Source organism: Perissodus microlepis, chromosome 6 (assembly GCF_051167445.1).
Source record: "Perissodus microlepis isolate ML-2025 ecotype Zambia chromosome 6, ASM5116744v1, whole genome shotgun sequence".
Lineage (NCBI taxonomy): Eukaryota > Metazoa > Chordata > Actinopteri > Cichliformes > Cichlidae > Perissodus > Perissodus microlepis.
This window is the reverse complement of record NC_140466.1, coordinates 3762417-3784254: the sequence shown is the minus strand read 5'-3', so window position 1 is coordinate 3784254 and position 21838 is coordinate 3762417. Positions and strand designations below refer to the sequence as shown.

The 21838-nt window shown below is 40.2% G+C and overlaps 1 pseudogene across 1 annotated transcript; it reads left to right on the top strand.

Moving 5' to 3' along the window:
- Window positions 1-519: 519 nt before the first annotated feature.
- LOC146384839 (integrin alpha-X-like) lies at window positions 520-21652 on the top strand (annotated as a pseudogene). Its single transcript, XR_014800435.1, has 25 exons — window positions 520-669; window positions 1336-1453; window positions 2404-2492; window positions 8148-8230; window positions 8327-8423; window positions 8771-8916; window positions 8995-9137; window positions 9264-9414; window positions 9668-9803; window positions 9909-9961; window positions 10869-10974; window positions 11049-11176; window positions 11355-11497; window positions 11624-11774; window positions 12028-12163; window positions 12271-12323; window positions 14061-14145; window positions 14297-14436; window positions 14643-14789; window positions 14902-15099; window positions 16558-16682; window positions 16771-16910; window positions 17007-17137; window positions 21227-21343; window positions 21524-21652. The product of XR_014800435.1 is annotated as an integrin alpha-X-like (transcript).
- Window positions 21653-21838: the final 186 nt, after the last annotated feature.

Sequence of the window (21838 nt, the reverse complement as noted above, 5' to 3'; positions counted from 1 at the left end):
TTATTTAGGCATTTATTAGACAAATAAGACAAATATACCCAAATTTGAAGCAGGAAACTGGACTTCTCAGAGATTAGTCAAATATAATCAACAATTCTCTGGTGTCCTGGATTGTTGATTACCTGACAGGAAGACCACAATATGTGCGTTTTCCACAGTGTGTGTCTGACAAGGTAATCAGCAACACAGGGGCACCACAAGGGACTGTCCTCTCCCTCTTCACCCTTAACATCACAGACTTCAGCCACTGCACAGAGACCTGCCATCTTCAGAAGTTTTCTGATGACTCTGCGGTGGTTGGATGCTTTGTGATTATTCATAAAATATTAACAAAAAGACCTAAAAACTGTGAGAATCTGAATTTTAGCAAACAATAGACAATTATTTATACCTATATTTCAACTTTTCAGAGTCAGGAGTCACAAAGTGGCGCACAAAGTTAACAAGTTCATAACATTTAAACTGTATATTTCTGTCAATACATAATTCAGTCAAAACTGAAGTCATGCACGTGATGTGTAGAAGGCCTCCTCTCAAAAATTAATTCAAACTGCGTGGGCCCTCCTCGTTTTCTGACTCCTCCTTAGCCTTTATCATTTTCTACCATTCTGTGGAAAAGACCAGTAGAAAAGATGAAGTTAGTCTGGCTCATCTGCGCAGTGGCTGTTGGTAAGATCTAAACAAATACATTTCTACAAAATCATATCAAAAAAAGAAGCTGAGTGTGGGGAAAGAGTTGTCTTTTCAATTTGACTGTTTGAAGGCGCAATTCAGCATTTGGAGAAATGTCTTTACTGATTTTCTTTTTAAGAGTTGGATAAAAAGATTGAGAGGAATCTCATGTCTGTTTTTAAAGTAGAAAGATCCAGTCAGTGTGCATCTGGTGGCCTGATTTAATGTAAGAGAAAACGGCCGACTGTAACTGTGTCAGTTTAAAGTTCAGACCTGTGCACAAACAAAGCTTTTGTGTGGGTGATACATGCTAAAATCAACAACAGAGAGAAATGTTAGGAATACTATGGCCTTTATTCTTTTAACCATCTTATATCATGTTGTGGAAAATGTGTCACACTTTATCCTCCGATGCTCTGGATGCTCAAATTAGAACACAGTATTTGTAATATGTTTTTGTCATGAGCTTCTTTGTATGTAGACAAAGGTTCGTAAGAAGCCAATACACTTAATCAGATGTGTATTGTGTATCAGGACCCCCCTCTCACCACATCGTCCCAATTTTCTAAAACCGATGATCTCAAATTCAGTGTGTTACCATTGCCAACCAAACGTTTTTACACAAGATGAAATCATGATTATTTTTTTTATGACGTGCTGCAGCCACCTCCGTATGTCTGGCTTTCAACATTGATACGACAGCCACCCGCATCTTTACTACAGAACAAAAAGATTTCTTCCAAAACAAGGTGCTTCAGTTACTGTCTGACAAGAACAATGGGTGAGTATCAAAGCTAATCTAAAGATGCAAAGTATCAAAATATTAAATCATATTTGCATCATTAATGTGGTGTACAGCTTTTCTGTGCAAATCAGTGCATGTTTTTTGTTGTTGTCTTATTTCTGTCTGATCAGATCTCACTAAGGCACAATAGAACTTTTTATTTAACGTTTCTCATAGAAGATGGGGACAGGAAATGGACTGGAAAGAAAGTAGGGGAAAAATTTAGCTGGGATTTGATGATCAGAGCACGTTTGATGTCCCAAAAGTGCAAAGATAAAATGACAGGTCATGTAACTCTAGTTGCTGTCTTAAACAAACATGGGTAAAAGTAAAGATTACCTTTGTCCTGATCGAGGGAAAAATAAATAACGCCCACACAGCATATTTACTTTCATTGACCCCGAGAGTATTTGTGGTTGTTGTCAATGTGGTCCAGGGGCGTTTTCAGAGACGGTGCCCGTATGGTTGCTACTGCCCAAGTAATTGAATTCAAATTCAACTGAAAGGTTAAAGTGACATACAGTGGCTTGCAAAAGTATTCGGCCCCCTTGAACTTTTTCACATTTTGTCACATTACAGCCACAAACATGAATCAATTTTATTGGAATTCCACGTGAAAGACCAACACAAAGTGGTGCACACGTGAGAAGTGGAACGAAAATCATACATGATTCCAAACATTTTTTACAAATTTTTTACAAATAACTAACTGAAATGTTTGGAATCATGTATGATTTTCGTTCCACTTCTCACGTGTGCACCACTTTGTGTTGGTCTTTCACGTGGAATTCCAATAAAATTGATTCATGTTTGTGGCTGTAATGTGACAAAATGTGAAAAAGTTCAAGGGGGCCGAATACTTTTGCAAGCCACTGTAGAAATTCTGAGAGCACAGGTCAGAAAAACTCTCTTTTTAGTGATTATCACGAGTGTTGTTGTGTCCACAGGACACTTGTCACTGCACCAGAGCAGCTAGGACATGAAGAGACATGCACATCTGATCTGAACCTGACCCACAGCTGCATCATTGTTCCAGGTACATTAATGCGGTTTTTGAAATGCAAATGACATGTTTAATCAGGACATTAAAAATTATTGCCACAGTATGGAGGTTGTATATGAAACAAAGCTGTTTTGAAACCATTACTAAACTGGATTTGTAAGAGTTAGCTCACTCAAACCGAATGAGCACCTACTCTGCAGCTGCTGCAGTTTCCAGAGTCACATTCAAGATTTTATTTTAAATTCAGCTTTGTTTTTTGTTTTAATTTCATATTGCACCAAATCACAATAACAGTTGTCTCACTGCACTTTATATTGTAAGGTAAAGACTCTACAATACTACACAGAAAACAGAGAAACTCCAACAGTCATATGACCCCTTTGACCTAGATAACTAATGATTTAATGCAAATAGGTGTATAAACACATATCAGTGAGTGAAAAAGAAACACTCAGTGCATCGTGGGAATCCCCCCAGCAGCCTAGACCTATTGCAGAGTAACTAAAAGAGGATTCAGGGTCACCTGATCCAGTCCTAACTATATGCTTTTTTTTAAAAAGGAAAGTTTTAAGCCTAATCTTAAAAGTAGAGCTAGTGCCTCCAAATCCAAACTGGAAGCTGGTTCCACAGAAGAGGGGCCTGAAAACTGAAGGCTCTGTCTCCCATTCTACATTTAAATACTCTAGGAACAACAAGTAAACCCGCAGTCTGAGAGCAAAGTGTGTCGGGTCACAAATTTGGAACCCAATATGATAACCTTATCCCACTAACGCTGTGGAGGTCCAGCGTTTCAGATCCAATTAAAATCAAATCACTCAAAAAGATCCTCTGGAAATGAGTGGAATTCTTTGAACAGAGTTTATTAAACAGTGACATATGAACAGCAGAACAGTACATTTACAGCAAAAATAAAACAACGAGCAAGCAAAACAAACGATAGTGAAGCAACCCCAGGGTGTAGAGCCTTAAAACACAAACAGAAACAACACACAAAAGACAGACAGGAAAGAAGCACCAGCGGGGGATAATGACCCTCCTCTTATATAGGATCAGCGACCGCTCCTCCTGCTGTCAGGTACCCTTTCATCCTTCGTTCTTTCTTTTCATCTGCCACTTCTGATACATACGACCCTACACCATAACTTCTCACACACCAGTCTTTCATCCGTCATTGAATTTGTGAGTTTTATGGCCAAAGTCCAAAAGTCTGCAGAAAGGCAGTTAACAGTTAATCAATTCAACAATTATGTTGGGTGTGCATGCCAGACATAAACTGCTATCTATGCTGAGTAAGGATTTTTTGCTTCGCCTCCTGGCGTCTGAGGCAAGAACCAGAATCTCAGGTACATGCCCAACGAGGACCAGGTTTGTTTGCTGTACAGCCATAGAAAGGGCTGTCTGCTTTTGCTGTACAGCCATTTAAACGGCTGCATGCTTTTAATGTACAGCCATGGAAAGGGAACACACATTTTATATACACATATATGTATAGGCCTGAATCCGCTCAGTGAGATCATTAACAAGACTGGCTACGGAATGGAACAGTTGTCAGCCACCTCCTGTACATGGATGACATCAAGCTGTATGCCAAGAGTGAACGAGACATCGATTCACTGATCCACACCACCAGGATATACAGCAATGACATCGGAATGTCGTTCGGACTGGAGAAGTGTAGTCGGATGGTAACAAAGAGAGGGAAGGTGGTCAGAACTGAGGGGCTCAAACTAATAGAAGGCAACATTGCAGATAGCTACAAGTACCTGGGGATCCCACAGGCAAATGGGAACCATGAAGAGGTCGCTAGAAAAGCTTCAACTACCAAGTACCACCAAGTACCTGCAGAGGATCAGGCAAGTCCTGAGAAGTCAGCTGAACGGTAAGAACAAGATCTAGGCTATCAACACCTACACCCTGCCCGTGATCAGGTACCCTGCTGGGATAATAACCTGGCCATAGGAGGAGATAGAAGCCACTGACATCAAGACAAGGAAGCTCTTGACCATGCATGGAGGGTTTCACCCCAAGTCCAGCACCCTGAGGCTGTACACTAAGCAGAAGGAAGGAGGCTGGGAACTGGTGAGTGTCAGCACCACGGTCCAGAATGAGACAACAAACATCCACAAATACGTCACGAAGATGGCCCCAACCGACCGTGTGTTCAGTGAATACCTCAGGCAGCAGAAACCCAAGAAAGAGGAGGAAGGCGAGGAACCATCATGGAAGGACAGGCCCCTGCACGGTATGTACCACCGGCAGATAGAAGAAGTGGCTGACATCCAGAAATCCTACCAGTTGCTGGACAAATCTGGACTGAAAGACAGCACAGAGGCACTAATTGTGGCAGCACAGGAACAATCTCTGAGCACAAGATCCATAGAGGCTGGGGTCTGTCACACCAGGCAAGACCCCAGGTGCAGGCTGTGTAAAGATGCCCCTGAGACAATCCAGCACATAACAGCAGGGTGCAAGATGCCAGCAGGCAGGGCATACATGGAACGCCATAACGAAGTGTCCGGCATAGTATACAGAAACATCTGTGCCGAATATGGCCTGGAAGTCCCGAGGTCAAAATGACGGAGCTAAGATCCTGTGGGACTTCTAGATACAGACGAACAAAATGGTAGTGGCTAACTGTGAAACGCACTTCACACACATACACACACGCACAGTTGTTTGTCGCCAGATGCCACGTTTGTTCATAGTTTACATATGTTATGACCGACCACAGTCTGACAGCTTCAGTCTCAGCTGATTTCCAGCCTCGCCTCCGCTCCTCTCCCGTCTCACTATAAAAGGGAAGGAAACCATCATCAGTCCAAACGCCATCAGCTGTTCTCACCTGCGTCTCCAGCACCGCCCCGTTGAGCTCACTGCACCACTCCTCCCCTGCAGCCGCGCCCGGGACCACACCTCCGCCACACTAACCAACCGGACATAGTGGTGGTAGACAAACAGAAGAAGACGGCCGTAGTGATCGATGTAGCGGTTCCCAATGACAGCAATATCAGAAAGAAGGAGCACGAGAAGCTTGAGAAATACCAAGGGCTCAGGGGTGGGTTTTGATTATGGATTTATCGATGAAAATCGATTCTGGCTTGGATAACGTGATATCGATTCATACAAATCCTGAATCGATTTTTAAATATAAATTTATTTTGCCCGAAACGCCAGAATCTCAGGTTAACCTCACAAAATTTCTACAACCACCAAACAGCTAAAACAGTAAATGGGAGCAGGTACACGGATTCTGCACAAAGACGTAAACACAAAACGCGGACCCAATGCATCTGAATCTGTGAGATGTCGCCTTTCTCACCCGATGGCGACATGGCGATGAATGTTTTACCCTCAGTTACTTTGATGCAAAGGGATCTGCTGTGATGCTTAAACCTTTGATAAAGTCTCAGAAGTGTCAGGTTTCTTTTTATAGATAAAAAAATATATAGATATGTACTGATAAGTGATCAGAATTATAATAATCGAATCGGAACCTTGTGAATCAGAATCGAATCGATTCTAGAAATCAGTGACGATACCCAGCCCTAGTAACAGTGGTCTCAGTGGTAATCAGAGCACTAGGTGCGGTGACTCCAAAACTAGGCGAGTGGCTCCAGCAGACCCCAGGAACAACATCGGAGATCTCTGTCAAGAAGAGAGCAGTCCTAGGAACAGCCAAGATACTGCGCAGGACCCCCAAGCTCCGAGGCCTCTGGTAGAGGACGCGAGCTTGAAGGATAGACCGCCCGCAGGGGCAAGCGGGGAAATTTTTTTTAATATATACATATATATTTATATACTAAGTGCTGGGTATACCAGTCTGGCCGAGGTCTTCTGTCAGAAAGACTGCAGCAGTCCAGGAGTTGGATTAACTGACTTTAATTAAGTTCCACAGAAGAATCAGAGCTTGCCAGGTGCAATCCAAATGCAGTCCAGCCAGACGTGAACTTATTATTTTAGAGGATACAGTATATGTGACTATGAGCATGGTTTTCTGGAAACAGAAACAAGCAATTCTATAATTAGTAGAGTCACAGATAACTAAGAAAACACTCACAACACATCGTCTACTCAACACAGCAATATTTTACACTGTCCCCATGGGGTCACTGTTGACCATAACTTGGCTAAATAGCACGTCTTTCAAGTTGCTAATAGTAAGACGAACATGGCAAGCTAGCAAAAGTTAAAGTAAACAATAAACAATAGAAAAATCCTTTAACGCTAGATGTAATCATCGCGGGAGATTCTAGCCACTGCCATTAACTTAGTACTAAAAAATTAAACCAACATGGTATCAACACACTTTGGCATAACTTTAACATTAACATGCAGAAACAACTACAGCCATTATCATACAGGTTAATCTGTCAAAGGGAATAACACTTACAGGTTCATTAACGCACACTTCATCACACAAAACTGCGTTACAACTGTGATGCTCTGCCTCTGCTCCTTTAGCCTCTCACTCTCTCTCTGCGTGCTCAGCACATGACCACTGATGCTCTTGGGTGTGCTTGATTCTTGCCTCTAGACATCCTGAGGCCAAGTCAGCAGGGAATTTGAACAGTACCATAAGGTCATTAAAAAATGGCCCCTGATTATTTGAAACCTCCAATAATTTCACATTAGTAATTTCTCTTAAATACTGTTTTTGTGTTTTGAATCAGGCCATTTTGTACTTTATCAAGTGTTTCCTCTTTATTACTGTAGGGTCGTTAGCTTGCAATATACAGCACTGTTGTAAATTAGTACTATTAGAATTGAACAGAATTGAACTTCTTCTTCTACTCATTACCAACTTCACATTTTTATCCTTGGAATCTACTCTACTATAGTAGATTGTTCGTATACTAGTCCTTGATCTATTCAGTGCCTGAAAGAAGTGAATTCACCTGCCTTAAAAAACAAATTTCGTTTGAACAGCAGCTGTGTGTCTCAGATGAGGGAATTAAAGATATGGTCTGTGTTTGACATCACAAATGGCCAAGAGTAAGCGGCTAATAGTCTGGTGCTTACATAGCATTTTTCTATTCTGAGCACTCAGAGTGCTTTAAGGAGAAAATACTGCTTGAAACTCAGTGTGGAGAAGTCTGAAGGGATTGAATGCACAAACTCTTAAGACTTTATTTTGCCCATGTTTAATATTAGCAACCACAGTTCTAACAGGATATATGGCAGAAAGTAAGGAGAAGTATAATAGGTTTATTGTAGGGTCTACCTTACAATATAAAACACCTTGAGGTAACTGTTGTTGTGATTTTGCACTGTATAAATAAAATTGAATTCAATTGAATTATAATAGGTACCCTTTAAAGGGACGGATTTAGGATCAGCCTATCCAAAAAGCTAATCTTGATATTTTTATTAGTCATAGCAGAATAAATTCTCATACTTTTACTGTTTTACTGTCATATCAGTAGTGCTATTAATTATCGGCACAATTTAGACATCACAATGTCTATGAAGACCATGTGAAACTGCAAACTGCAAAAAACATCATCTACATCACGGCAAAGACTACAGTTCACCTGGTCTGGTCCATTTAAAATTAAAGTGGGCTGTATGTGTCCCACATGTAAAATGAGTTTTAATTCCCAGAGCGAGACGGGTTTTTTTTCTATTGCAGAATGATGTAGTGTATTTGTATTTTTAATATAAGGTACTAATCTGATGTTATTGTCACAGAAATTTGGCCCGAACACATTCAAGTACCCATCAGGCAATTTGGACTGTCGATATCTGAGGACGCCATGCGCTCTCAAATCACTGTAAGAAACACTCAAAAAACATTTCCTCTGACAATATTCAAAACAAAAAAATGATCTCAGATCATATTTCTTTGTCTCGTTTAAAACCTGATGTAGGTTTGCAGCCCACGTGCAGTGCATCCACACAGTGGGAACTCGTCTCTGAACAAAGTGTGTTACAAGATGAAACTCGACCGTGGACCGTCCACCCAAGGTAAAAAAAAATATTGGGGGCGGCGGGTTCTAGCGGTAAAGGCACTGTCTGTGTCCAGCAGACCGTAGTGGTCAACAAAATGTTTGAACTCGACAAATATGAAGCTGGAAGTGTCTCACCAACACACACAGAGCACTCTGATTGATTCTATAAGTTCAGTTACATTAGAAACAGTGGCTGAGTACAACTGTGAGATCATAATTATTGCATTTGTTAATTAAATAATGTTCATGCTTATAGATGAATCTTTGTTTCATCAGACCAGAAAATCTAGTAGGACTGTTTGAGGTATATTTATGTCTGTTTCTATCTTCCAGGCTAAATATTTTCATGCTTTTCTCCCCCAGAACGAACAAATAAGTCTGTGGAATTCGTTTTTTTATTTGATGGATCAGCGAGTATGAGTGAAGGAGAATTCAACAAAAATAAAGACTTCATTGTGGAGATAATGGCAGCCTTAGTGACACGCCAATAATGGTCATTATATATTGATGTATATAAACTATACATTATATGAGTAATGAGTATAAGTAGTAACGTATATTTTTGTTGTTGTTTGTTATGTTTCCAGTTTGCAGCAGTTCAGTTCTCCTCAACAGTCCACAAAGTGTTTGACTTCAACGACTATGCAGCTGGACGTGCTCTCGATAAACTTAAGGATGACAAACATTTAAAAGGTCTCACCAGCACACACAGAGCCCTCGAATTTGTGTTGTAAGTTGTGTCAAAAGCAGCAGGATCAATACAGCTGTGAGATAATGAGCACTGTATTTGTTCATTTATTCATATTTTTAAATGTTGTTTATTCTGAGTGTTGCTTTGCTTTTGCATTTGTTTCAGAGATGAAATCTTTGACAACCCAGCTGCAGGCACCTCTCCTGATGTTACCAAAGTTCTGATTCTAATCACAGACGGCGATCCTACTGATAGAGACAGGAATGGGATCATTAAAAGATACGATGATAAAAATATAATTCGTCTTGTCGTTGGGGTAGGATGTGATCATATTTATCCGTTAGACAAATAAATGTGATCATTTTGTGTCACATAAACACTCTTATAGTATTAGACTGTTTTATTCACTGTTATTTAGATGGTACACAGTCATACTAAAGTAGAAATGCATCATGGTGTCAGTCTCAGCACAAACAGCTCAACAGATTTCAGTTCTTAGTCCAGTTTTTACTTCCCATGCTGATGTCAGACTTTGAATTTCATGTTTTCAAGCAGTATTCTGATTTCAGGTCAAAGATGCTAAGCTGGATAAATTCAGGGCCATTGCTTCAGAGCCAAAACATAGAAATGCCTTCAAAATTGAGAACTATGATGGACTCACAGGAGTGCTGGAGAATTTACAGAAAAAGATATTTACTGTGGAAGGTGATGTTAAACTTTGTTCCCTGTTTTGATAAATACATTTACAAAAATCACTGTTATCTTCCTGGTGTGGACCAGTGGTGGTCACATGTATCTCTTCATATTTAGGTTGCACAGCTCCTCTGGCAGAATTCAGTGGATTCAGTGCTGTTTTCAAAAAGGTGAATATCTAACTTCAACTCAGCTCAGGTCAATTCAGTTTTATTTATATGGCAGCTAATCACAACAACAGTCACTTAATATTATAAAGTAACGACTTTAAAATAATAAAGAAAATCACATAATCTCCACACATTTGATGTCCAGATAAGTTATTGATCTATAATCCAGCAGCACTGATTTTATTTCTGTGAAGTAAAATCAAATTTTCACTGGTTTGTGGGAACCTGCTCTTTTGAGTGACAGTTCAGTGCTTTTTTTAAAGCGATAAAATAAAAAAATAGCTTTACTTTTTATTTCTATACATCCTTCTATCAATTTTCTGAACTAGTGAGCACCATTTGTGGTTGTAGGGGCCTGGAGTGTATGCTGTCATGCTGCGTGAGACTTTTTGTGTAATTGAAACATTATGTGATCATCTCATTGGTGTAAATATTGATTCTAGCAGTGTGACATCAGGGTTTAGAAAAGCTGATGAAATTGAACAATTCTGAATAAGCGCTGAATGATTTGCCTTGAAATCATGTTCTCCACAGGATGCAGAGTAATCACTTTAATTATGCTCATTCATCTAAAGGGAGTTTTTCCTTCCCACTGTTGTCAAAGCGCTCGCTCACGGGGGTCATCTGATTGTTGGGGTTTTCTCTCTTTTATTGTAAGATCTTTACCTTACAGTATAAAGCACATTGAGGCAACTGTTGTTGTAATTTGGCACTTTATAAATAAAATACAATTGATTTGAATCTATGTAATATTGTAAAGTCAACATTTTAAGTTGTATCTTCTGTTATGATTACGCAGCACAGATGGATTTCCCATAGATTTAAGCTATGCTCTGCATTTAGCTGTACTGTAACTGCTAAATATTTCCATTGTTGGACATTTAAGTTCAGTTATAATTTGTTTTAGGTTTGCAGCACAACTGCAGTCAGCAACTGTTCCGACAACTCCTACCTGAATATTGTCTGTCACCAGATCCCAAATCTTCGACAAACCTCTTCTTCTGTTGTTGAAGGTAAAACTGTTTTTTAAAGTTTTATATGTTCCCGGTTACATTCTCTTTAAAATTGTTCAAAATTTTTCCCCCAGAACGAACAAATAAGTCTGTGGAAGTCGTTTTTTTATTTGATGGATCAGCGAGTATGACCGAAAGAGAATTCAACAAAAATAAAGACTTTATTGTGCACATAACTGACCTTATGATGTTGTCAGTAAAGGTCATTACACTATTCGTTAAATTATTCAAAGCATATTCCAAATAATGTCAACTATACCTGATGTTATTGTGGCAGGGCGTGGCTTGCGGTGCCGTGCAGGGAAGGCAGACGCACCTGCACAGCACCGCAAGCCACGCCCTGCCACAGTTATATACCTAACATATTGGGTTTTTTTCAGTTTGCAGCAGTTCAGTTCTCCTCAACAGTCCACAAAGTGTTTGACTTCAACGACTATGCAGCTGGACGTGCTCTCGATAAACTTGCAAAAGAAAAACATTTAAAAGGTCTCACCAGCACACACAGAGCCCTCGAGTTTGTGTTGTAAGTTGTGTCAAAAGCAGCAGGATCAATACAGCTGTGAGATAATGAGCACTGTATTTGTTCATTTATTCATATTTTTAAATGTTGTTTATTCTGAGTGTTGCTTTGCTTTTGCATTTGTTTCAGAGATGAAATCTTTGACAACCCAGCTGCAGGCGCCTCTCCTGATGTTACCAAAGTTCTGATTCTAATCACAGACGGCGATCCTACTGATAGAGACAGGAATGGGATCATTAGAAGATACGATGATAAAAATATAATTCGTCTTGTCGTTGGGGTAAGATGTGATCATATTTATCCGTTAGACAAATAAATGTGATCATTTTGTGTCACATAAACACTCTTATAGTATTAGATTGTTTTATTCACTGTTATTTAGATGATACACAGTCATACTAAAGTAGAAATGCATCATGGTGTCAGTCTCAGCACAAACAGCTCAACAGATTTCAGTTCTTAGTCCAGTTTTTACTTCCCATGCTGATGTCAGACTTTGAATTTCATGTTTTCAAGCAGTATTCTGATTTCAGGTCAAAGATGCTAAGCTGGATAAATTCAGGGCCATTGCTTCAGAGCCAAAACATAGAAATGCCTTCAAAATTGAGAACTATGATGGACTCACAGGAGTGCTGGAGAATTTACAGAAAAAGATATTTACTGTGGAAGGTGATGTTAAACTTTGTTCCTTGTTTTGATAAATACATTTACAAAAATCACTGTTATCTTCCTGGTGTGGACCAGTGGTGGTCACATGTATCTCTTTATTTATTTAGGTTGCACAGCTCCTCTGGCAGAATTCAGTGCATTCAGTGCTGTTTTCAAAAAGGTGATTTCAAAAGGTTAAAACTGCACACAATCAAAGTGTAAAGTATTTACTTGTGACGAGATTGAAATGTCTCAGTCACAGCTAACCTGACATACACAGGTGCAGCTAAAGCGCAGATAATAAAGCACTGACTACTGCTAAACTTTACTTTTACTTTCTAAAATTTTAAATTCTTATTGTTTGGAAAATAAAATCCACACTGACAGACTGTTTGACACAAAGAGAAACACTGAAAATGTGCTAGAATTGCAAAATGTACTCTTCAGTCTTTCTGTTTGTAAAACAAGTTGTTTTAAAAATCAAGAACTTTAATTTGAACCTGTACCCGACAATCCACTAATATTGGATTTTGAATATCTCACCAGCTACAGTGCAGCATATCACCAATAAATTCAGTGAATCAAGAGAAATCTGTACACAAGGGACGAGGCCAAAAATTAATATTGGATGTCTGTTATTTTTGGGGCCCCAGGCAGCAATGCATTAAAAAGAGGAATAATTATTTCATGAAAATCACATGAGCATGGGCTCAGGAACACTTCCAGAAATCACTGTCTGTGAACAGAGTTCACCATTCCATCCACAAACGCAGGCTAAAGCTCTCTCATACATATTCATATTATCCGTCTTCTCTGGGCTGAAGTTCATTTAGAATGGACTGACTCCTCTGAAGGGTTTAGAGTTTAAATTTGTTTTGGAAAAGGTCACATCCTCTGGACTAAAAAGGAGAAAGACCACCCAGCGTGTTAGCAATGTTCAGCACCAATAATACTGGCAGCTTGCACATCTGGAAAGGCTCGATCAATGCTGAAAGGTGTCTAAAGGTTTTAAAGCAGCATCCAGCTGCTCTGATCCAGACAGCGCATTTTTAATGGAAGGCCTTTTCAGCATGAAAAAAAAACTACAGCAACCTTCATCTGATAAAGTCCAGCAGCTGGTGTCCTCGGTTCCCAGATATTTCGACTGTTAAAAGAAGACCGAATGCTAGCAAGGCCCTGACTCAGCTGTTTGGAGACACGTTGCTGCCAAATTCGTAGTTAGTTTTTCTTAAAATCGTACGTTTTTTCTGTTCAAAAATTTGATATGTTTCCTATTTTCTCTTGTGAATAAAACAATGTGTAATGTAATGCAAATAACTTCAAAATTATGTTGTTAATTACATTTTCCACAGCATCAGCAACATGAGTTGCATCTCCACTGTAGTTATTGAAATACAGAAAAATAAGTATGCTGCTGGTTTTTTTGGAGTGATCGGATGCATTTTATGTACAGCAAAGAAAACAAACCATAAAAGCTTTACTTTCCCCAAAAAATCCAAAATGTATATCAAACTCAAAATATAGAAACAGTTTGAAGAAACTCTAATAATACATTTTAAACTGTCCGTCAATACAACTACAGAATGTCGATTATTAATTAAAATAATAATTACAGTGGATCATTAAACCCATGAATGAGACTATAAATGCAATTTTTCTGCTTCAGATTATAACCAAGCCTAGCCTTAGTAGTGTGCTTTAAGTGATAGTGGAAAAACATCATTTTCCTACAGTTCCTATCACTTAATGTGAACGAGGCAGCTCAAAATCTTCTTTTTAGCTGAGCTTTGCTTTTTTGTAAGCGTTCTTATTTTAATTCATGACTGATTTGCGACGTTACCTCATCACTGTTACTGGTATCTCAGTTCCTCTCTGTCTCTGTTCAGCCTGAACTTTAATCAGATGTTTCTGTGAGCAGGATAGCCTGATCGTGGGTTCTGTGGGATCGAACAGCTGGCGTAGTTTTCTCCATAGACCTCAAGAACGAATGCAGGGTTACCTGGGTAAACCCATTTCTTTTTTTTATTATTACCTACTATCTATATGATACCTGCTACTTTAATAAGATTACTTTTCTATGACTTGAGATACCATAGTGTAGCACATATGAGATCCAGAGTGAACATTTAGCAGATTATTATTTGGCTGTTGCAGGAAATTCCATTTCCATTGGAAAGAAAAACGGTGTTCCTTTGTATTTCGTGGGTTTACCAGAGTTTGAGCAAACAGGACAGATCGTTTTCAGACACCACTGCATATACTGGACAGAAGTGCAGAAAATTCGTGGAGAACAGGTTGGTAACTATGGAAATATCATGATTTTTAAAAATATTCAGATTTGAGCTAAAGCATGGAAATATTTGTGCCAAAACTTTTGTAAAAGTTTGGATTTTGTGTCATATTAAGAGGACAGCTCTTAATAACTGTACTACTTTGAAGCTGTGTCTTTGGGTTTGGTTTTGACTTTGTAAATCATCCTTTACACTCAAAACATTTTTAGATTGGTTCCTACTTCGGTGCTGAGCTGTGCTCATTAGATGTTGATTCAGATGGGAGCACTGACTTCCTGCTGGTAGGAGCTCCACAGTTTCATCTGCCTCAGGTGAAGAAAGAAGGCCGGGTCTACATCTACTCTGTGAGCAATGAGGTGAGCTATAATAAAAACTAAGATCCAGTGTGACACTGTGTGAGCTTTAAAGCTGACAAAATAAATGCATGTGTTTTCATAGTCCATTATTAACATCCTCATTTCCTATTAGACTGTACTGGAAAGTAACCAGGATGTGACGGGACCATCTATGGGTAGATTTGGCACCACCATATCCAGTCTTCCAGACCTGAATGGAGATGGACTCTGAGACGTAGCTGTCGGAGCTACGCTTGAGGATGATAAGAGCGGGGCTGTGTATATCTACCATGGCAACAGGCAGAGAGGGATAGTCAGCACTTTCAGCCAGGTGACACCGACAATACTACTGTGCAAAGGTCTTGAGCCACATGTCATGTCTTTATATTCTGCTTTTAAAATGCTAAGTAGGTGTAGTGATTTCTTGCAAACGTGCAAAATAAATGGAAAAACGATATAAGAGGCAAAAATAGAGTTTGTACAATTATAACAAGCTTTGGACTGCCTCTCTTCTTTTACACAGCCCGAACTCTCTTAGGCAGGTCATTTCTTTCTTGTAATTGGTAGTCTTCAGGATTAGTTCCTTAAAGGACATTCAAAGCTTCTCTTTGGATGTTGGCTGCCTTTTGTTCTCTGTAAAGATGATCCCACACTGCTTCAGTAACGTTGAGGTCCAGGCTCTGGGGAAACCAGTCGATGACTGTTAGTGTTCCACTGTGTGCTTTTCTATAAAGGTATACTTTTACTGTGTTGCCAGCGTGTTTGAGATCATTGTGATGCTAAAAAAAATGTAGCCATCGGCAATCAGGCGCTTTCCAGGTGGATCAAAATCTGACTGTACTCTTCCGTGTTCATAATTCTGTAAATTGTGACAAATCGTGAACCCGACTGGCCATTTAACGACAGCCCCGAACCATAACAGAGCCTCCACTGTGTTGGTTCAAAAGAAATTATCTTTTTTCTGTCAAACTCTGTTACCTTTGACATTTTTGAAGATTCCACTGAAAATATTGTGTGGAATTTCCTGCAACTCTAAAAAAAAATCAAACGACACGTGTCAAAAGAAATTCAATTAGAAGAACAATTTAGATAATTTCAGTCTTTGAGCTTTGTTTATGCTTTAATGATTCACAGGTCAGTGTTAAGTGGTTTTAAAAATGAAAAAAACATTCCCCTGAAAATGATCAGGTACAAGAACTGGACCGAAAATGAATTAAAAAGCAGCCAATGTTTTTTTAAAAAAAGCCTTTAAAAGACCTTTATTACTTACTTTATTATCAAAGATTCAGGAGGAAAATTATTTCTATAACCTTCAAATCTTATAAACCATCAGAGAACTGAGGCACAAACGATAGATCTGCACAACACTGTTGCCCCTCCATGCTTGCCTCTTGATTGTTTTAGTAATGCTGTAATATAACTTCAAAAATATGACAACCTGCCCAAAGAACTTTGTGTCCAACACTAGTTCAAATGGTGGGTTTAGAACATGTAGAATCTCTGTTTCTCTATCAGACACCACAACCTGCCAGCCTAAATGTATTCAAGTCAAAATATTGTAGAACAACGACTGAACGACGTGCAGAGCCTTTTCTCTTTTTTTGTCTGTGCTTATGGAGTTGTGTTCGTACACTCTCAAAACCCTCTGTGCATTTGCATTTAAGTTTAATTATCTGCAGCATGATAATATTGTCAGACTTACACTTATAAGAGCACTATTGTAGACACAGACATGTAATGTCATCTGAAAGAGGTATTTAGACTCGGCTCTAATATCTCATTATTCCAGAGAATCATGGGAAAAAATATAGACCGTGGGCTGAAATTCTTTGGAAGGGCCATCTTCGGGGACCTCGGGGAGGATGGACTCCCGGGTGTTGTGGTTGAATCACATGGTGCAGCTGTTGTATTCAGGTGAATATTATATGAACACTGCACCTATAAAAGAAGCTAAGCAACAGAAGAAGCGACAATCTATTTAAGTTCATTCGCTTCCTTTCAGATCCAAGCCGGTCTTCAACGTCTTGGCTCGTCTGTCTTTTCACCCTGAGAACCTTGACGCCCTGAGTCCAGATAAAAATGTAGCTGCTGTTAAAATAACGGCATGCTTTGAAAAGATCGAAGCAACAAAGAGCAAAGCAGGTAAGTTTGTTGTGATGAGCGGACAAATGTGGAACATTAAAACTGTTTTTTAAAAATCCACATTAATGTGTATTTATTTAATGTGACTTTTTTCAGGGCCAGTGAGCTCAGCATTGAACATCACATACACACTTAATGTGACGAGTCAAGCAAGTCAAAGTATGTTCAGTCAGACCCTGGAGCTGAGAGATGAAAACACCTGCGTCAGCTACTCCATCAACAGAGCAGTAAGAATGTTGAACATCATCTGTTTATTTATTCACTCTCTGATGACTTTAACACATCGTTCAATCACCACTTTTCCTTAAAGCGCCAGTTTTGTAAGCTGTTTTAGTGTTTTAAGCCATAGCACGCACTATGGACATGTCACATAAGATTCTGACTTTAGCCGAGCCTCAAAGGGCTTGGTACCATATAAATGACATTTTACATGATTATTTTGCATTTTACATTTACCTGACTGACTGCCCCTCGCAAGCTTGGGGTTTAAACCATTAAGAAAAGGTGGGCGGGGATTTGTCTACAAGTCCCTTTCTTTTGGCCACGCCCTTTAGGGTTTGCCACAGGAAATCATTTGACTGCAAGCTTTGGACATGCTTAATGTGAGCATCTACCACTGTGACAGAATGATAAAGACATAAGGAAAGGCATTATATATGGCCCTTAATATCAATAATCAGGTTTATTTATATTGTACCAAATCACAATCACCTCAATAAAGATCCTACAGAAAACAGCAGCAATCATGCACCTTCCTATGAGTTGGCACTCTGCAGCAGTGGAAAGCAACACTTCCCTTTCAACAGGAATAAACCTCAGGCACAACCAGTGGAGGAACAGCCATACATCTCCTGTTACTGGTTGGGGGTGAGGGGAGGGAGACAGGACAAGCTGTGGAAAACAGACAGAGATTAATAATAACTAATGATTAAATGCAGAGTGCTGAAGAATGAAGAGGTGCTTGCGGAACAAAATCCCAGCAGCATAGTCCTATTGCAGCTTAACTAAGGGAGGATTCAGGGTCACCTGATCCAACCGTAACTATAAGCTAGGGGCAGGCAGACCCTGATCCTGTATCCAGAGACCAAAACACCACAGACAACAGCAGGATAATGTTGTTTAGGTACTTTTTAATTTAATTTAATTTTAAAAAATCAAACAAATGGGTATTAAAATGGGTAAATCTGCTCATTTAGCAGCAGCGTGTGTGAAATGTTAGGTGGATAAGATGAGGCGATTAGTAGCTACATTAAAAAAATTAAATTAAAAAAAATCCCAATGAATCTACCTGAATGATGCAAACAGAAGTGAAAAATTCATTTTCATCAGTATTAATGCTTAGTTTTTAAGCATTAAAACTAGGGCTGCCACAAACGATTATTTTGATAGTCGACTAGTCACCGATTATTTTTGCGATTAGTCGACTAATCAGATCATGCATCCATTGGACATAAAACATATAGATTATTGCACCAGCAGCATCTGCTCTTATATAACTATCATTAGCTTACAGCTTTAAGTGTTTAAGGTATGTGCTAACTAAAAATAAAGACAAGATGATAGTTTATTAAATTTTAATGAAATTTGCAGATTGTTTCGGTGAAGTTTAATAAACTCCTTGCTATCTAAAATATAACGGGACACCGGAGTATATTCTCCAGCATCTCACACTTCTGATAATCAGTTGTCTCCTTGACATTTATTCAGCTGTGTAAAAACTATAACTTTAATCTCAGCCAAACAGATTTACTCAGGAACAAATAAAATACTAAAAAAAAGCCAAACAATAACATTTTTAAGTTATCAAGTGACTTATATATATTTAACCTGAGTAGCGAAAGACAGCGGTGGGTTTGAAAACGATTTGCTCTAGTTGGCTCTAGTGAGCCTTGCCCTCGGCTAGCTATCGAGCTAGTGGGTAACAGACGTCTCCGAAAACGTCGGAGCGCTTTTGAAAATATGTGGTGTCTTGATAAACTGAGCAGATATTTGAGGTTTACACAGCTACATTCTCGCCTGAAAATATGTTAAACGTTTATTTTGTGACCCAGAAAGAATAATAAGAGTAACATTAAAACTAACTAGCTGCCGCCATTGTTGGAAACTGAGCTGGGCTGCGCTATGAATTCTGGGACAGAGCTACTTCTTCTTCTTCGGGGTTTAACGTCAGCTGGCATCCTTGTATATGCAGTGCTGCCCTCTTCTGTTTCAGTCCGTTATTACACTCTTAAATCCTACTACTTATTCCTGCGTCTTTTGGGATCTTACAAAGCTTCAAATGATGCGTCGACTATTAAATCAGTCGTCGACGATTTTGATAGTCGATGTAATCGTGACTAGTCGACTAATCGTGGCAGCCCTAATTAAAACACACATACACACACACACACACACACACAACATATTACGGATTGTACATTAACATAAAACTGTTGTCGGAACCATACTGAATTTCGCACAACCCAGTTGTGTAAATTGTTATTGTCCCCTTTACCCCCTGGTCCTAAAGTGTATATTTATTTTCTTACTCTTCTTATATATATTGTTTGTTTGCTTCCACTGCTGTAACATCGTCTTGTCTCTCTATATACTGTACTGTATATAGCAGAGATGACAATAAAGTTTACTTTGACTTCAGCAGCAAGCAGACTCACCGAGGGCTCTCGTGCTCACTTTTCGCGTATAGAATTTCGAAAAAACATCGGTGCAAATCTTTATCCTCTCGAGGATACTTGAGGGTGCATGGGAGTTTGCCCAACCAGTCTACATGTGTTTTGTAGACTTGGAGAAGGCATTCGACCGTGTCCCTCGGGATGTCCTGTGGGAGGTGCTGCGGGAGTATGGGGTGTCTGGCCCATTGCGACGGGCCATTCGATCCCTATACAACCGTTGCAAGAGCTTGGTTCGCATTGCCGGCAATAAGTCGGACTCGTTCCCAGTGGGTGATGGGCTCCACCAGGGCTGCCCTTTGTCACCGATTCTGTTCATAATTTTTATGGACAGGATTTCTAGGCGCAGCCAAGTGGCGGAGGGCTTTCACTTCGGTGGCCTCAGAATCTCATCTCTGCTTTTCGCGGATGATGTGGTTCTGTTGGCTTCATCGGGTGGGGGCCTCCAGCTCGCACTGGAACGGTTCGCAGCTGAGTGTGAAGCAGCGGGAATGAGGATCAGCACCCCCAAATCTGAGGCCATGGTTCTCAGCCACAAAAGGGTGGAGTGCCCACTCCGGGTCGGGGATGAGTTCCTGCCCCAAGTGGAGGAGTTCAAGTACCTGGGGTCTTGTTCGCGAGTGATGGGAGAAGGGAGCCGGAGATCGACAGACGGATTGGTGCTGCGGCTACAGTGATGCGGACGCTGCACCGGTCCGTCGTGGTGAAGAGGGAGCTGAGTGTAAAAGCGAAGCTCTCAGTTTACCGGTCGATCTACTTCCCTACCCTCACCTATGGCCACGAGCTGTGGGTAGTGACCGAAAGAACGAGATCTCGGATACAAGCGGCGGAAATGAGCTTCCTCCGAAGGGTGACTGGCCTCTCCGTCACCGTCACAGGGTGAGAAGTTCAGCCATCCGGGAGGGGCTCAGAGTCGAGCCGCTGCTCCTCCACATTGAAAGGAGCCAGCTGAGATGGTGACAAGGATGCCTCCTGGTTGAGGTGTTCCGGGCATGTCCCACCGGGAGGAGGCCCCGGGACAGACCCAGGACACGCTGGTGAGATTATATCTCTTGGCTGGCCTGGGAACGCCTTGGTGTTCCCCCGGATAAGCTGGAGGAGGTCTCTGCTTAGGCTGCTGCCCCCTCGACCCACCCCCGGATAAAGCGGATGAAGATGGATGGATGGCCTCGGTGCAAATTATAAGTCTGTATCATGATGTCTGGTGTTTTCGTTTTTGTTGGTTTGTTTCTATTATGTTTGATTTTGCGAGTTGGTTATTAGATGCTGCTCCAGCCAGCCAGAGAATCCCCCGCCGCCCCGCCCTCTACTCCCTGTGCCGCAAGCAGCAGGCGCACCAGTTCGCAAACAGAGGGCGTCCTTACTCCCAGCAAATGGGCGATAGAAAATCAATCGGTGCTTATGACATTCCCAATATGTGCTGGCATGAGTTTGTTTGTTTTTGTTTTTTTTGGGGGGGGGGGTTGTTGCCGATGCCCATGATGCCACCCCCCACCACAATGCCGCCCCGGGCAACCGCCCGTGTCGCCCGTATAAGAAACCGCTACTGGCTCTAAGACTTATCAAATAACAGTGCTTGAGTTTGTTACCATCGTAGTATTTTTAGGCTTTTTGAAATGATGATGACAACGACTTTGTTTCTTACAGAACTATGTGGATGACACATCAACACCTCTCAGGATCAGACTTAACTTCCTTCAACCTGACAGCGAGAGCGCGAGCGCCGTCCTGAGCGTGGACTCTGAAAGAGAGGCTGTCCTTGAGGTAAGTTCAGTCGCCCGTACAGTCTGTATTTACATGCTTATTGTATACAACCAAAGATACAGCTCAGTCATGTCCTATTATATTTACCAAGAATATTTAGTAGGATTTAATATGAGGTTTGAAGCTTTTTTCTGACCTGCGGTTTAAGTTTGACCTGTTTTATTTTTTTACTTTTTACAGATTCCCATTTAAAAATAATGCAGAAGAAGTGAGAGCTGAACTGTTCAAGAACGTATTTCTGATCTTTAGCAAGTAAAAAAAATGTTATTATCATGGAGTAATTATTATCATTAATAAAGACTTATTGATGAAAACAATGAGAAGTAACTTTGTCTTTAAATGTAAAACGTTTCAATTCGTTCTTTCCTAATTTTTAGTTATTTAATTTAGATTCAGTTTTGTTTTATTTACACCCCACATAATCACAACAACAGTCACCTAAAGCCCATAAAGACTCTGCACAAAATAGAGATGAATGCAGAGAAAACCCCAACA